Raw genomic sequence first — 14,850 nt, 5'->3', positions numbered from 1 at the left:
TAACACCTATGGGAATTGTTTGGCGTTTTCCGTGAAGCTTAGTCACAGATCAATGAATAGAAAATTGTATTCAAAATATGCGCGCTCTCTAAATTCCCGGATATTTCCCTTAAAATTTCGAAACGGAAGTTATTTATATACTTCGATTTATAGCGAATAACGAAGCTTATCAAAGTTTCGCAGAAGTTTTGTTATAAATACAATAAACGTTTATCTGGAAACGTCGTATATATCATCACTTTTCAAAGGGCTACAAAGAAAAATTATTTATTCAGGGATTCTTATTAAACTAAATAGAATGTGAATATGTACAAAATTTTAAATATAATTCGAATCCAACTTAAATCCAATGATGATTCACCTAACCTAACCAAACTTTAATTTCAAAATAACCAAACAGTTTAATTGTTGCATAATTTAAGTATGTTAATCCATTCAGAATTCTGATATTAATTTGCAACATAAGCCAAACCAAAATTATATAAAGATCCCAGTTTTCACCTCAAATTAGAAGGTTAATTTAATAACTAGTTTACGACATCACAAAAACTTCTTGTTAATAATACGTAGTTAATTAAATCATTCTACGGGGTTTGTTATACCTATTATAGTTGTTATTTAATAAATACTTTTTCATAATTAAATAAAATTCAAAAGTACATTTTTATTAAACGATTTGGTTGGGTAAATTAACTAACACTCTTGAAAATAAAAACGTATGTTAATATTAGTTCGATTTTCAATCTTCCTAACTTTCGATCCTCAATCCTGGAAAAATATTTTTTTCTGTGTGTGACTTGAATCTGTTATTACGCTTTAGATAATAGCCTGCTATTTTCTCAATGGATTATTACTTTTAGCTCTTTGTTACTTTTCGTAGAAATGTGTCAGGAATTCGAGCAGTTAATTACTTATCATTTTTCTTGTTTCTTCGCAATATCTGTAATTTTCACCCACCTTTTTATGTATGTGGTGGTGTCTTACAGGGCTGTATCACAAAAACAAAATGTATCATCATTCATTCTTATAATTTATAACGTTTTTCGGAATTTTTTTGCAATCTATAAGTTGAATTTGATACATTAATTCACGCCTTTTTCTGTACTTTTACGTTTTTCTTTATATTTATTACATTATTTAATTGCTTCTCAATATTTATGAGGCAAACTGCAAGCTATACTCGTATATATAACTTCAGAAAAGAACCGGGAGTGGTTCATAAAGGCGTAATAGGTAAATAAATATTAAATTACAGTCGAGAAAGTAGAGAGAAAATCCCTTTTTGAAGAAACGAAAAAAGTTTCAATCAAACACATTCGGTTTCTTTTTGTTTGAGATGAAATCTATCGTGCTTGAAAAATTACTTTGATGAAAATATATTTCTCCCGGGATCGACAATATTGTGGCCACTGTTGTAGAATAAATATCATTTTTCAAAGGCTCCCAAAGGTTTGTTTGATTATAACTAAAGAATCATTCAAAATAACCGGGATTGAAATGAATAAATGAGTCAAACTTGTTCGAACGTCAAGTCGATTACGATAATTATCTTTTTTCATATTACTAATTAACTGGTAAATATTTTTTCAACCTTATATTAATCCGAGATCTATTTTATTACACTAACCTATATCCTTTTTCCTCTTTTTTCATAAGAAAAATAATGAAATAGACCAATCGTTATGTCGTAGAGACAAAAAATGTTTTTAAAAAACATCTTCCTCGATTTTTCTTTCTTCTCTCATTAAATATGAATATATAATGTATATCCGTTGTTATAAGCTTCAATTTCCTAGTGAAATACCACCGACCAGGAACTTTTATTTTCCCTCGTTTTCCTCGTCTAATAATTTTAAATAAGAAATTATACGGCATAGTGAACGTCTATAAATGCTTTCTAAATGGCGATAGTCAATTTTCTCTTTTATTTATAAATATTTGAAGTGAAATGCAATTATCTGACGGACCCTCGTAAAGTATACCAATTATTTATTCATACGACTTGACCACCCTTTAATCGGTAATGCGTTTTTTACAAAATAATGAGGGTCGTTAATCAGATTAAAACTTCATTAAAAAATAAAAAGATTCGCCATGTTTGGTGTTGGCGTCTCTTTACGAATTAAACCTTTCATAGTTGACAGTGCAGTCAAATTTGATCATTTTTTTTTTAATTTTGTTCTTATACCCGCGTATAAAAGCTTTTATACACGAAATGTCAACGAGGTAGATAACTTGGATTTTTTATCATATATCTTCAAAGAAATAATTATCTAAAATTCCTTTTTCTTTTTCAAAAGTAGATTACGAAATACTAAAATTATTTTCGAGTATTCTTAGAGAGAATAATTGATAGTAATATCTTTTGAAGTTTCTCTAGTCCATTTGAAATTGAAGACGCGTATTTAAAGCACGAAAGTTACATTTTGAAGTTGTAATTACTTTTTGTTTTCCGTTATTTAACATATTTTACATAATTCAATTATTTTTTTTACTGATATACCTGATACATCGATAAGATTCATTTTTATATAACTAGAATCAATTCTAAATGTTTAAAACAGGATTTATACGCAATTTGGAATTCGAGATTTAGAAATAATGTAAAAAATCGAAAAGTATTGAATTTTTTAACACACGTATTCGGAAAAACTTCAAAATAACAAGGGCTTTAGAACCAATCCTACAAACTGTAAATTAATTCATTATCAAATAAACAAATACTCACTTTTGAATATGATCTTACGATCTGACTGTTAATTTTGATTAAAATTAATAATTTTACGACGTTAATATTCATTACTTCAACCTTAGGTGTTTGATAATGATGAAACGTATCAATTACTTAAAGTATCTTCACTTTCACTACCTTTTCCGAAATAAATTGAGGAGTAAAGCTGAAAACTCGCAGGATCACTTTAAAGTTCGGCAATTTCGTATATACATATATATTAAATTCTCTCCCAACTTTAAGTTCTAACTACAATATGATCTTATACAAGTAATTTCGCAAATGAAAATCTTTCTCGGTTATTAAGAGCCTCTGTTTGTTATAGAGATATCAGAATTTTGGAAATTAGACACTGAAATGGATGCGTTCGTTTCGATTCGTCAAACTTTTTTAATTAAAAATCACGCAAATCATATAAATCGGGTATTTTACGCAAAAAAGGACAAAGCTATAAAAAACGCATTCGGATTTTCTCTATTCAAATTATAACCAATAAGATGATTAAAAATTGATTTTTATAGATTTAGAGATGAGGAACACAAACAAAAAACGATATTAAAAAGATGTATTGGATATAAAAAACATTTAACCGGGATGAAGCTCCTCGTTGTACAATGATACTAGTTTACCATTTAGCATAATACTGTTAATGTACTAAATCAATAATAAGTGATATTTATGTTGTATCGATACTACGAAATTTAAGGTGAATTCCACTCATTTAAACTAATTGGAAATTCGTTAAGCATACGAGTAACACCACAAGTCATATTGTAATTTTTTTTTTCGTTAATAATATAAACAAAATTTATTTTGTTCTGGTTCCGTGATCTACTTAATTAAATGTTACCCGTATTGGGACATTATTTAAATATTCAACATATCTATAGTCGTAATACAAATGAAAATACTTTATGTTTATAGAGAGGAAATAAGTAAATTATCTAATTGTTTATTATTAGCAAACCTTGGTTATTTATATAACTCATTAGTTCTAATTCAAAGTCTAATGATATACAAAGTCACATTCCGAAAATTGTGTATCTAGATAACATTTTTAACATTCGTTATAATACAATATATACTTTTTTTATTATTAAAATGAGATATTGTCAAGATAATCGGATTATCGAGAAACCAAGACATACATTCAATGAATCATTCAAATTTCCAAAAATTGCGAGTTTAATTAGAAACAGACAAGGGTTTAGACTAATAAAGTAATAAAACTATAAAATACAGATATTCTTAATGTAAAATATTTCCGAAAAGGGATTATATACAAGATACGAAAAAATTCGTACCCGGTTACTATTGAAGTTTAAAATAACATCAAACGGGAAAAACCAAATTGAAATACCCCAATAAAACTTTACCGATCAGTTCAGGCAGATTAAAAATATATATATTCTTAGAAATATACTTTTTACCTAAGTACCACGAAACAATTTTTTCAAACAACATCCCTTACTTGTTATTTAGCAAAATTGAAGTAATAAAACGATAAAATCCAGATGTTTTAAACGTAAGATGTTTCCCAACGCACCATCGAAATAATAAACAAAAGTAAAAGATACGAAAACCCAAATTGTACGAATCCAATAAAACTTTAACAATCGGTCTAAAAATTTGGGTAGAAATAACAATGTAAGTACCTCGAAACTATTTTTTCCAAACAACATCCCTTACTTGTTATTTAGCAAAATTGAAGTAATAAAACGATAAAATCCAGATGTTTTCGAACGAGGAACATATAATAATAGTATGAGCAAATAAAGTCATAAATACATAAAAGAAATGTCTTATTATTTACGTAAGTACCTCGAAACTATTTTTTCAAACCCCCTTTTCAACCCAAGGCGGATGAATATAATATAACAACCTACAATAAAAATAACATGTGGTGGGTCAGGGATACAAAAATAGTTTACAATAACCATGTTTTATCTAAACACCACCGATTTCTTTTGATCTATAACTTATATCGTTGAAACACTTTTTACATACAGATATTACCGCAGATTTTTGAAAATAATTTCGCACTCATCCTTCTCGTATTGCAATCATCAAATGCAAATCATTTGAGCTACAAATCCGGCAATTTGCTTCAACTTTGTCAGACAATTCCCTAATGGGAATAACAGCTTGGTACGTTTGTCGATTCAACAATCTATTTCGCGTGCTTCCCTATTCCTATACAGTAACAGAAACTAATTAACGGGGGAGCAAAGTACGGCGGCCATTAATTTGAAACTCGATTCGAAAGTCTAAACGATTATGTTGTTAGAGAAACAAGAATCCCGTCACCTTTAACATAGCACATACATTTATTTTTAGAATCTAATAAATAAATAAAAGTAAAGCGATTTCGAACAAATCTCCGCAAAAAATCTGATATCCGGGAAAAGTAATAAAGCAAACAAACACCTATACTTTCAAGAATACTACAGAAAATTGCTGAAATTCTTTCTCATGACTTTTTATTACACAAAAAAAGTTTTTCGTTGAAATATTTTCATGTTAATTTGTTGATCATAGAGGTAAATATTATCGTCAAATTAAAAGAAACGATTGGGGGTGGATTCAAGTTTTATTAGTCCAAGGAAAATTCGTTAATTTCGGAGCCCTGTATACGAATTTTATCGTTAAATGAAAATATTTTACGTATCATATCTTGTAATTTAGTAAATTCAACAAACTCTGAATGTTACAGAACAAATAATTGCTGTAATTATTTGGTAATTTTTACTCGTGAGTAATAAAAATCAATATTTTCAATATCTAACATATTTTATTACTAGTATTTTTAATTGTCGATGTTATATATTTTTGAAATCTATTTGTAGATGTTTTAGTCAAATTGGCAGTTAATATAACTTGAAACTTAATCAAAGTTATATTTGTTTTCCGCCCTGATTATCATCTGCCGTTAATTGGTTTGCCTTTCATTATTATTTGCTGGACTGTATTAAATAGCACACTGTTCAAAATGGATTCCTTTGTCTCGATCCTCAATTAACAAGCCGATCTATTGTTGATTTTACTTTTCCAAAATATTCCCCGTTCGGTATTCGATGTGATCATTAATTTTGACTTTGTTCGAAATACAAAGTAATTGACATTTAACTAATATTATAATACATACTAAAATAATTTCTTTAAGCAAATAAAGCAAATAAAAATTAATTAAGAAAATTCCGTTTGATAGATAAGTGAGTTTAGAGAAATCTGTGCTAATCTATATATATATATATATATATATAAAAATCTTGATAGTATAATCTGTAGTTATTTTATAGCTAAACTCTATAAAAATAGGATAAAATAAAAACATTGTTAATAAAAATCGTTTTATTGAAATAAGAATGTTTTGCGTAACTACGCGGATTTAGTAGTCTAAAAATAGAAACCTTTTATGCTTAAAAAACTGTTTAAAGCAACAATATACATGTATAAAACAGCTAATTGTGTGAAAACCATTAAAAAAACATAATCATTAAAATAAACGTTATTATACATAATATTTTACCGAATATTTCTAACATTTGTTTATAGAGAAATGTGTTTTATAGATTATTTCACTTTTGTATCATGGCAAAAATTCTGAACCAAAATAATTATACAGCAACCCAATAAGAGTTTCTTTTCTAAAAAAAATCGATATATTTCGTAAAACAAATATTTGGTAACAAAACCCTTTTGAAAATTGAACTTGATAAAAAAAGAAAAATGTATCTAATTAGAATAAGTAAAATTTACTCGAAATCGCTGATGTCAGCATATTATATAGTGTGGTCCATTAAACAATCAATCTTTGGTATAACCGAAATAGTATTTTGAATATTTTAGATCAACAGGGTATTTCTAAGAACCCCATAATCCAAATTTGTACTGAATAAAATTAAGTTTCTATAAGTATTTATGTTAATGCATCTAAATGTTCTTGATTTTAGGATTCTTCCGTTTCAAAATTATTTTTTTTTTTTCGATAATTTTTTAAAAGAAAGATAAAAATTGACGTTTCGACTTTTCTTTAAGTCTTTATCAAACTATTACTTGACATTACTTGACGTAGTGTCAAATACCATTTGACATTGATGTTAAATATTACTTGACATTGACAAAAATGTCAAGTAATATTTTGAATTTCTTTAATTTCTTATTTCTTAGACCTTTTTGTGTATCAATGCATCTAAATGTTTTTGATTTTAGGATTCTTCCGTTTCAAAATTATTTTTTTTTCGATAATGTTTTAAAAGAAAGATAAAAATTGACGTTTCGACTTTTCTTTAAGTCTTTATCAAAATATCGAAAGGTCTAAGAAATAAGAAATTAAAGTATTTATGTTTATATATAAAAGATCAAAAATTTATCTCTCTAAAGCCCCAAAACAAAAACCGCTAAAATTACTAGGATTCCCCCGGAAAAATTTCAATATTTACGAAATAAATGATTGAATATTTTCGAATAAATAACATTAAGAATAATAAAATATCATTAAACAGATAAAAAAATTCAAACAATCAATAAATGATTAGCTTTTAGGCCTTAGAGTATTGAGATTTAATCTAAATCGCTTGGTAGAATGAGCTTCATAATAAGATACAGGATGTTTTATAATAAGTATTTGACTTATCCTTGACATAGATGGACAATACTTCGTATCAAATAATATCGAATACCCGGTTAAGACGATTTTCAAATTTACAAAACAAACATAGTAACTGATTCAGGTTTAAATCTTAATATATTTTAAACTGAAGATCTAACAGTTATGAAACACACCGTATATTGAACAAAATCAACGCTCATTTTTTACCTTCGAATTTATTCTGGGTATTAGTTTATTATCTGATAACGTTCCAAAACAAATTAGTTGATGCAATAAAGATTCTTAGTGTTACGTAAGTGTGAATGATGAATTTGTTTATAAAGTACAGGGCCGGCCAGTAATACGATCAATAACAGTTAGGACAAAAGCTATTTTGTGCCATATAAAGTGACGATTTCATTCATTGTGAAAATCGTGACCAAATTTGAGATGAACTTTTAAATAATACATTTTGAGTTTAACTAATCGATTCCGATTATTATTATACGGATACGTCTATGTATAAAAACGATTCTCTCATTTGCATAAATATTTGGACTAATTATGTTATCGATTTTGCGTTCAAATAATTTATTTAACCGAAACCGGCCAACTCGTCCGAGTGTAAACATATGCCAAAAACACAGACTAATTATCTCGTATATATGTTACTGACAATTTTACCTGCACGAAAAAACCGAATCGTATTCATTTTCGACGTGTTTTCTTTCTTTTTTTTTTTAATAATTTTAAATAAGACAAGTATTAATAAATTAGGCCTTCGTCTCGAAGAAAAAAAAATCCTACCGAGATTTAACGTATTATTGCGATAAGCAACAATATTTTACTGAGGATATAAATAAATTGACGTCACGTGTGTATTTCAATTACAATCTTTAAATATTTATTTTAATTTAGACTTTATGTTGCTTGTGCAGTCGTGTTTGACGATGTAAAAAGTTTATTTATAATGAATAATTTACACAAATATACAACGGATATTTTTTTATTAAATAATTATTTACAGTAAGATATTTGCCTCAGACATAATATGATCAGACATTACGGATATATATAAATATATACACCGCCCTCCAAAAATATTGAATCACTTCGTTCGTGCGTAATTTCTTTTTAAAACCAACGCGTATTATAGACCGGATTTTTATACCAAGTGAAATTCTCGTCGTGGTAACCGTGGAATATTTTGAACTACATATCGCGAAATACATTAAGCTTAAGATTTTTGCCCACGAGAAGTAAAGTTTCCACAAATCCATCAATTAGGAGTGATTGAATGAGAAGTGTGGGATGCAAAACGTCAATATTATCAGTTTAACGACCGATTAGGTATTTTAAGCTACGTTAATTTTCGATTTTTAGTTTAGAATATGTTATGTTAACGAAAGTGGTAAATACGCCCCTTGATACGTCAATTAGTCCAGTCAAATTAGTCCTTAAAATAAAAGTAAGGTTACAAAAATTCTCATAGAGTTAAAAATTCGTATGTATGTTCAGAATATTGTTATAAATGAATTGTGAAAAGTCCACGTCAATCCCACAAAAAATTTTATTGATGGTGAAAGTTTGGAAAAATTAGTTTTTTTCAGCTAAACGGTGAGTTTTACAGCAAAAATAGTTCAGACAAAAATTGTAGATCATCCGATTCTCTACAAAAAATGTATCCACACTTTTTTTCAAAAGTATTACCATTTCCGTGATACAGCGGTTGAAAGAATTGAAAAAAATATTTTATTCGCAATTTTTGACGTTCATTTATAATCTAAGAACTCATATGTTTACTGGTACAACGGTTTAAAAAATGTATTACGAATAAAATACTTTTTCAATTCTTTCAACCGGTATATCACGGAAACGGCGATACTTACGAAAAAAGGGCGGATACATTTTTTGTGGAGACTCGAATGATCTACAATTTTTGTCTGAACTGTTTATGCTGTAAAACTCACCGTTTAGCTGGAAAAAACTAATTTTTGCAAACTTTCACTATCAATAAAATTTTTTGTGATATTGACGGGGACTTTTCACAATTCATTTATAACAATATTCTGAACATACATACGAATTTTTGTAACCTTCAAAGTCTTATTTGACTGGACTATTTCGGAAGGCACAAATAACAAAGTAACTCGTTCAAAAACTTTTCAACGTGTTGATATTTTCTGCACAAATTTCAATCATCAATTTCCTGAAGATATAAGTTTTGAGAAAAGTTTACCAAAATGGATTGACAAACTCGAGGTTTTTTTTAAAAGTAAATAGTTTCGATATATCAGTGACTTTTAATTAGATTCTGGCGTTTTACTTTATATGTCAAAAGTAAAAAAATAATCGCGTCTGTGCCATATTTTCAACAAATTGACGTAGTTTAACCGTGAAATATCAAAGTTTGTTCTGAATATCCATCGAAAACTACGACAAATTAAAAGTCTTTGGTAATGTAAATAGACGCCAAATGCATGCAGCAAACATACCCTAACGGATTTGAAATTCGATTACAGTTTGTGAAGTTGCGTAGATTAATAAAAAGAATGTTTTTGAAAACATCTGAAATCGACGTTTTTGCGTTATTACCTACATCGACAAAAAAATTAAACATTTCATACGTTGTACTAATTATAAGCTTTTGAACTTGTACGTTGTGATCAGTTTCCTTTTTTTTTATCAGTTAACAAGTCAGTGAATGTATTTTTTAACGAGTCTAGTTAATTACAATGTTTACTTCATTTATTCATCGCTGTTTACTGTTTGTAATTATAAATTTCTTAAAAATACTTCAATTTTCAGCTATTCACTTAATAATTAGTTAATTATTACTATCGAATAAATTGTTTTCGCGAATTTAAAATTACACAATAGAATAACAAGTTTAAAAAAATTATTTGACATCAAAATTACATTTGGTTTCGGTATTGAGTAAATAATTTTCTAAAATATCAAAATACAAATTTTCATTCAAACAACACTATAAACTTAATAGTTTTCACAACCAATCAAAATCGAGAACGTATGTGCGAAAAAAACCTGTTGATGTCTTCAAATGACAAAAAACTGCAATTAAACTTCTGATATGCGATTTATTGAAAACGAATACGAAAAGACATACTTCAATACAACATCCTAAACAAATTGGCATCACACTTTAAAATCTTATCACAAGAGGAAAAGCTCAATTGACTTTCTAAGTAGACTTTTCCAAAGAAATTGTGTTATCAAAGTAATGCGAATTCTCTAGTCCCAAGTGTACTTTAAAAATTCTATCTCCAGCCGATATATCTCGATTTTTTTCATATTTGATTCAGTGTAAGTACTATTCGTTCAGCAATTTAATTATATCACGTAATTTATTACACAAATAAAAATATTGGATTGGTTTGATTCATAATTTTTGGAACGCATTTACTAGGGTTTTTATTCGAGTTTTAAGATAAGGCAACACTGATTTGTATTTGTCATATGTCAAATGTGACATTACCATCATAAAGTTTGACATTTTCAAGTGAACGTACTCGGAACCTGTTGTCATACGAGTCGTATTTGAGTTATTTCTAGATATTAAATATCTAGAAATTTGGGTTTGTCCTTACGACATTGTTTATGTTTATATTTTCATTTTCCAATCCGAACACTACGGAACACAATTTTTATACAACACAGATCAGAAATTTTCGTTTGAAACTTCGTTTCATATAAACCCAATTGAATACGAGTGATTTATTTCAACGCAATAAATTTTCTTATCTCACGCGTAATAAAACAAATATGTACATTTTTTTTTTCTTTTTGTACAAATTTTACGATCAGTTTAACGGTTATTAAACGTCATAAATTGTTAATATCTCGCTCCGACGATTATGTTTCAAAGTCCATCCGTAAATTTCGTACAATGTTTGAGTTTCATTAATATCTCGATGAAAAATATGAATTTTCATCTTTCACGTACATACATCGTAGTTATTACAGGATATTTTTTTTTAGATTTCCCCATTAAATCTAAAACGAATCGGTAAATATTTAAATTTCCGGTAAAAAGTGTTTTCGACGTTCTAAATCTATTTCTATATTCTAGAATAGTTTCAAGTTATTCTATATTTAATATTATCAATTCTACATTATTTTTTTGACTTGTAGCTTTTTAAATATTAATCTAAAATTCATTAATATCGTTTATTCGAACAATTTATTTGATGTTAGTTCGTTGAATCTAATATAGTTGTCATTGAACACGCTGTATAACGTGAATAAAATTAATGATTAATAGTTAATTTTTCATATGATCGAAATGACACGTCTTGCATTTCAATTTTAGTTAATTAAAAATGAACACTACGAAACGTTTAAAAAAAAAATAACAAACGTTAAATTAAATGTACGTAATTTGGTCGGATTCAAATTACATGCGACAAACTTTGTAGATATGATAAAAATAAACTTTGATATGTTTAAATACAAGTTATAAAAATAATTTTAGTGATACAACTTTTCAAAATTAAAAAAGTACGTGATACACATACGATTCACCTCTGTTAGATTTTTTAGTTTATATACGAGAAACGATACAAAAGTTCTTTATAATATATACCAGCAAACATTCAATTTGTGATACTTCTTGGGTTTAATCTTGCTTTCAAGTTCCGAATAGAACACTTAAAAAAGGGCAGGTATCTTATTTATCAAAGACAATACAAAATGAAATTATCGATTTAATATCGAAAACGGTTAGAAATACAAAGCTAATTAATTTATAAGTATACAGAAACAATTAGTTAATGAGATGTATGAAAAAAATGATGGCTGAGGTATCGAGCAATGCCGCCATCTATACAGGAAGTCGGAATTGCTAAAAGGACTAAGGTAATGAAGAACGTCCGCTCTTATTTAACCTTATTACAACAAAATTAAGCTCATGATTTGCGAGATCGAATTATTTGCAATCATCTATGAACCGAAACATTTATCGATTCCCACGATATTACCGATAGAAAATCGGATTGCACGTTATGGGATTATTTCCGGAAGATTTAGGGGTAGCGGTGGTAATATTTTTCAGTTTTTACCCCCTCGGGAATGTAAAGTCATAGTTAAATTTCCTAAAATGGCAATTTTATTCAAAAGATATACATCGCGTTATAAAATGTCATACGAAGTATGTCACGGAAGTTTATTGTTAATTGATTAATTACATGTTTTTTAATTAAGCTTGATGTTAAAACAAAGGAAATTTGTGCCGGCATCTTTGAAATGCCGAATTATACCCTCACGCAAACGGACTATGCGACAATAAAAAATTTTTCGATGAAACTATTACTTGATTTAGAGTTGAGAAATTAATTTTTGTGAAACCGAATCGTCTTTAGATATAATAGAGTCGTTCCGTTTCTCAAAACGTTCGTTAGAGATAACATAGTGCTCATCCTGTATAGTTTGTGGTGCGTTGACGTGATATATTTGAAACTTACCAAAAATACGAAACGAACTTTAGTCGATGATCGGATGTGCACACCTTACATTTTTCACAATCTCTTAAAAAGTTCGATTTCCATGACGCGCGATCCTCTAACCGATAAGATTTATCCCAAACATCCAACGAATGTATCGATCGAGCGTAAAATTGATTGATATTATGGATTCATTTGGGCGTGAGCGTAATTTTTGTATTATTGTATTTCGTGAACGAAAAAATTGGAAGCGTTACCATAATAATGCCGACGGCGGCGGCGTGAAGTGTTCGTAGCCTCACGTCTGTAACCACTGCCTGAATCGGCGGTGGATACAAACGAATATTGTCTGCTACAGGTGGTGACGGTTGCGAAGCGCGCCGCCACTATGTTGCGCTAGCGCTGATGCCGTCAACGGAGAACGCTGCACGGACCCCAATAATGGATTTCAGCTGATTTATCGCCGAAAACGAATACGGTAAATGTCTAATGGAAAAACGATCAGTCACCTACCAAAAATAGACTCTCTTCATATAGAAATTGTGTATCTTAATAAATAAAATTGAAATATTGAAAACGAATTGAACGGGTAATTTGATATAAATAAAAAATCTGGCAACTTTGCGGTTAACCACGTTAAAATTTTGGTTACTCGAAATCGAAACTGGCGATCCGTTTATCAACAATTTAATTACACGATATTACACAAACGACGAAAAGAATTTCAAGATCACAATCTGTTTGTTCAGAAAATAATACTGAACACGTTCACTGACGTTAAAAAAATTCGATAAACATCAAAAATAATAATAATTCTTCGTTTATGGTTATGTGTGATCAATTTTTACGAAGTTTTGTACGATTTAATTATATAACTACCATAAAATAATAGAATCATTGAAAATATTTAATTATTACGTAAATATAACAAATTTTATGGCATCAAATTAGATAGAAAACGATAAAAAGAACAAGAATTAGAAATGAATAAAAGGATATTACCAAAAGTCATCACGCTAATATAATCTACCAGATTCTACAGGGTAATTCCTTCCTAAAATCAGAAAATTTTATACACGGAGCTCCCACATATTCTCAACTGATATAAAAAGTCTTCCTAATTGAATTAAATATCCTTAAAAACAATATTTCGTTGATTCTTTCAATAAGGCTTCTGTATTTTACAAGTTTTTAACGAGATACGGTAATTTTAGTTTTAAAACATCCTGTATACCAATAAATAATGAATACTTATACAATTTTTTTCGTGAAATTTTTTGTTTACTTCTTAATATTTGATGGAGATTAATTTTTTTAAATTTAATTTAACGTATAACATAAAAATATGAATAAAAGTTGTATCCCGTTACATCTCTTGATCACAATATCAAAACCAAGGTGAATTTAATACGTTAAACCCCAATCAAAATCATTAAACTTTCCACATGGCTCGATATTTTTTTTATTTATCATTCTCCATGTAATTTCAAGGAAAAATAAACGAAAATATATTTGAAAAAAAAAATTAGAACTACAATAATGAAGGCAAATTCAGTTTACAATCATACTTTAGGATAAAAACTAATAGATAGGCAACTTTTTATACGGCAACCATAAAACTAAACAAAAACTTTGTTCGTCGTAGAGATCCTGTCAGATTCACAACAGTTCGAAACTGTGCGTTCGCGGTATTAATCAAACATTTGAAACTCTGTGTTCGCGGAGCACACTTTAATTCCGAACGTGTTCGGAATATTATCGGACTTTGATAGAGACTTTTAATCCGGTGAGTGTGCATTTTCTTAAATTTTTTTCAATTCAAATTAACAAATTTAAAAAAAATACAATCAGTTATCTTACGAAAACAAATATCACAGAAAATTTAGATACGCCACAGAGTATGAAAATGTCAAACTAGATGTTCATAAATCGTTCGTGGAGGAATGGATGATCGGAACATATTTCGAACAGATCTCGCGCATTTGTAACGTTCGGTTTGTGTTCGAATTAACTACCGCGAAAAAAGATTCTACTTAACCTTAACAAGCTTAAAATCAAATCGATTTAAA

At 28.5% G+C, this 14,850-nt stretch overlaps 1 protein-coding gene across 1 annotated transcript in view; it reads right to left on the bottom strand.

Annotated features, from left to right (window-relative positions):
* LOC130896530 (adenylate cyclase type 5) overlaps positions 1–13,269 on the bottom strand; it is a 34,312-nt gene extending 21,043 nt beyond the window's left edge. Inside the window, exon 1 of the mRNA XM_057804710.1 lies at positions 12,803–13,269. The gene's annotated coding sequence lies outside the window, so the exon portion shown is untranslated. The remainder of the gene's footprint in view (positions 1–12,802) is intronic.
* Between the last annotated feature and the right edge of the window lie 1,581 nt (positions 13,270–14,850).

This window comes from Diorhabda carinulata, chromosome 7 (assembly GCF_026250575.1).
Source record: "Diorhabda carinulata isolate Delta chromosome 7, icDioCari1.1, whole genome shotgun sequence".
NCBI classification, from domain to species: domain Eukaryota; kingdom Metazoa; phylum Arthropoda; class Insecta; order Coleoptera; family Chrysomelidae; genus Diorhabda; species Diorhabda carinulata.
Note: the sequence above shows the minus strand (reverse complement) of the source record. Positions and strands in the feature narration are given on the sequence as shown.